This window comes from Propithecus coquereli, unplaced genomic scaffold (assembly GCF_000956105.1).
Source record: "Propithecus coquereli isolate 6110/MARCELLA unplaced genomic scaffold, Pcoq_1.0 Scaffold482, whole genome shotgun sequence".
NCBI classification, from domain to species: domain Eukaryota; kingdom Metazoa; phylum Chordata; class Mammalia; order Primates; family Indriidae; genus Propithecus; species Propithecus coquereli.
In genome coordinates, this window is record NW_012150641.1 from 1,371,799 (window position 1) to 1,375,357 (window position 3,559).

General features: G+C 44.0%; 1 protein-coding gene across 1 annotated transcript in view; it reads left to right on the forward strand.

Moving 5' to 3' along the window:
- Positions 1–3,559, forward strand: part of AURKB (aurora kinase B) — a 10,965-nt gene that overhangs the window by 2,539 nt on the left and 4,867 nt on the right. The gene's annotated exons all lie outside the window — the stretch shown is intronic.

Here is a 3,559-nt window from a genome sequence, read left to right on the forward strand (position 1 = left end):
TTTTAATTTTAAAATTTTTTTAGAGATAGGGTCTCACTCTGTTGTCCAGGCTGGAGTGCACTGGTGCAATCATAGCACACTGTAACCTCGAACTCCTGGGCCCAAGCCATCCTCCCACCTCAGCCTCAGCCTGAAGTAACTGGGACTATCAGCACTTGCCACCACACCCAGCTAATTTAAAAAAAAAAATTTGTAAAGGCAGGGTCTTGCTGTGGTACCCATGCCTGGTTGTCCAATCACATCTCTACGTGGTTGTCCATGCTTCAATCGTGCCTAGCCAATGAAGTCTGCACAAAGGGCCCAAGCGGAGGGGAGAGGGAGAGGTTCTGGATGGCTGAACAAACGGAGATATCCTGGAGTGTGACATGCCTGGGAAGGGCATGGAAACTTCCTGCCCATTCCGCCATACCTTGCCCTGTGCGTCTCTTCATCTGTACCCTTTGTGCTACCTTTCTACTACCCTTTATAATAAACCAGTAAAAGTAAATGTTTCCCTGAGTTCTGTGAGCCATTCTAGCAAATTTAATCGAACCCAAGAATGAGGGTTGTGGAAACCTCAATTTGTAGCCAGTTGGGCAGCAGCACAGGTAAAACAACCTGAGGCTTACAGTTGGTATCAGAATAGGGGGCAGTCTTGTAGGACTGAGCCCTCAACCTAGGAGATCCAATGCTGTCACCAGGTAGATAGTGTCAGAATTGAATTGGAGGACACCCAGTTGGTGTCTGCTGCAGAATTGATTGGCTTGCTTGTTGTTGGGGGAGAAATGCCCACACATTTGTCACAGAAGTCCTCTGTGTTGATTGTTGTGGTATGAGAGCAGAGGGAAAACTGTTTGGTTTTTTTCTACACAGTATGCTTTGGACAGCAGATAACACAACTTAGAATGCATTAGGGAAGGAGACCTATTTTCATGTAAGGAAGGTACTGAAGTAGGCATGCAGAGGCTCAACAGTGTCATCAAGCACTCAGGTCCTTTCCAGGCCTCTCTTCTGGCTTCTGCAATTAACAAGCTTCAATGGCAGGCTGCTTCCTTCAGGAGCACCACAAGCAGCATTGGGGGCTGCATGCTTCTGTAATTGGGCCCCTTGAGATTTTAGTAGCCTGACATTTTATCACTTAAATAATGTAAAATTTGATTATGCCCTTGATTGCTTGCACATGTTAAGTGCTTGCTTCATGCCTAGCACCCTTGTTCTGGCAGTAACTATTAACTGCTAATGTGCTGGGTTTTTTGTTTGTCAACCACTCCAGGGTTACAAGGATCTATGAATTTGTTTTGCAGGAGTGAATGCCCTTGAGAAAGTTGTAACTAGCTCCTGATGCCCAGAAGTCTGGTTATTCAAGGTGTTATTAGAGACTAAAAGCAACACAGAAACCCACCCCTACCCTAGTCCCGTATTCCCTAGCTGCATAAAAGCTCCCTGCTTGTTGGGGTAGTTTAGAAATGTTAGGGTGACCTAAAGATATTGCTGGCATAAGAACCTCTGCGGATGTGACAGTCTGCATAGGTGTGGCTGTTTTCCAAGTGGTAGGGACATTCCAAGGGCAGGAGGAACTGAAAACAGTTTCTGTCCCGGGGTGGCAAACTGCTCCAGGACCGCAATCAGAAACGCCCAACCTGCTGGAAAACTAGCCTGGCCGCAATCCCAAATTTATGTTCTTGTTTAGCTTGAGGCTAGAAATAGCTTTGCTGAGATTATTGTGCACCTGCATATCTTAATCTTTATAAATAATCTTTAAAGTTTGCCTGTGGGGGATCTTTAGGATATGTAATCTTTATGGAAATCTACAGAACATTGTTTGCCTGTGGGATATCTTTAGAACATGTTTGTTCGTATGATTTACAATGATCTTTTGTTCTTGGGATGAATAAATAAGAGTGAGGAATTACTCTCTTGGGACTCTTGGTCTGGAAAGCCTTGAGTCCCCTAACCCCATTCTTTCTCTTTTACTGTCTCATTTCTTATTCCTGCCCAATGCCCTGTCTTCAGACCTGTCGGCTGGGGAATTTCCTGGCACCTGCTTCAATTCCTTAGGAAGATGGATTTGAAAGATTTTGCTCTCCTATCTTCTTGCTTTAGCCAAATCAAACAAACCTTTCTCTGTCTCCAAGCACTGGTGACACAGTGTTTGGCTTTAGCTGCTCATCGGGTACACAAGAATTTGGGATTCTACAATACTTTCTTATTCACTTCTAGCTGGAGAAAAGAAGTTCTGCCCAGCATTCTGAGTAAGAATCCTGATTCCCACTAACTGGCCCACTTAGGTCACATGCTTATCCCCGAACCAGTGATCATGATCTGGAATAAAAGGTATTGATTGGTATAAGTCAATCAGGGCTGACTCCTGGACCTGGGGTGACGTCAGCTTCCTGCTCAGGCCCACAAAAGCTTAGAAGCTTTCAGAAGTGGGAGAATGATGCTGGCTAGATAACCACAATGTCCATTACAATAGGTCTCTGTCAAGCTAGGGATTTGGGGTTGTCAGCAATAGAAACTAACTCAAACAGAAACAGACTATACAGAATGGGGAGATAGGCAGTTCTCCAAAGGAAAGTTAGGGTGCTATTATTAGAAGAAAGGGGAAGGGTGCTAGACAGGACATACTTACAAATATCCAATGGTTAATTCTTTTTCTTTTGCCTAATATTAAACAATATCTATCTACTGGTTATTTCATAGAAAGCCCCCAAATGTATTTATTTTTAAATTATTATTAAATTAAATTATTAAATTATTTATTTTTAAATTATTATTAACCCAGTAGTGAAATCTGGGAGTTAAGAGCAGAAAAAGAGGGAGCCTGGCACAAAGGAGGAAAAATGACAACAAGTCCTAACAACACGGCAGCTGTCAGGGGTCCTGCAGAGACAGGTCCTCTGGTGGAAAACTCCTCCCAGGAATGTGAGGACTTTTAAGAACAAAATAGTAATAACACAAGAATAAACATACATACAAAAAACAAACAACAAAACACCAGAATAGAGTGTCTAGAAATGGACACAAGTATATGAGATGTCTTAATTTATCAGGGGCAGCATTTAAATTCCGTTGGGAACGGGGCAGTTTGTTTAACACACGGTGCTGTCATAATTGGCTTTTCATCTGGCAGAAAACAAAGTTAGACCCTAACTCATATATAGATACATGGATGAATTCCAGTTATATTAAAGATTTAAATTTTTTAAAAAGAAGCAATAAGGAAGAAAAGGAAAAAGGGAGGAAGAAACGGAAAAAGAGAGAAAGGGGGACGGGCAGTAAGAGAAGGGGGCAGGAGAGGGAACGAGAGAGGAAGAGAGAAGAAAGAAAGAACAGCCAACCAGAGGACTAGAGAAACTTCCCCAAGCCGGAAGCACAGCGTGCGCCGCTTCTCATTCGGCCTCTTGCGTTTGGCTCACGGCATACGTCTCAGGAAATCTAGCCAATGAAAATTGGGCATGGTCGGCGCGCTCAGCCAATGGGGTCGGAGCGGGAGATTTGAAAGGGCCTCGGCGAGGGCACGGCTTAGGCGATTCTGTCGTTTGCGGAACCGGGAGAGTAGCGGTGCCTCGGGCTGCAG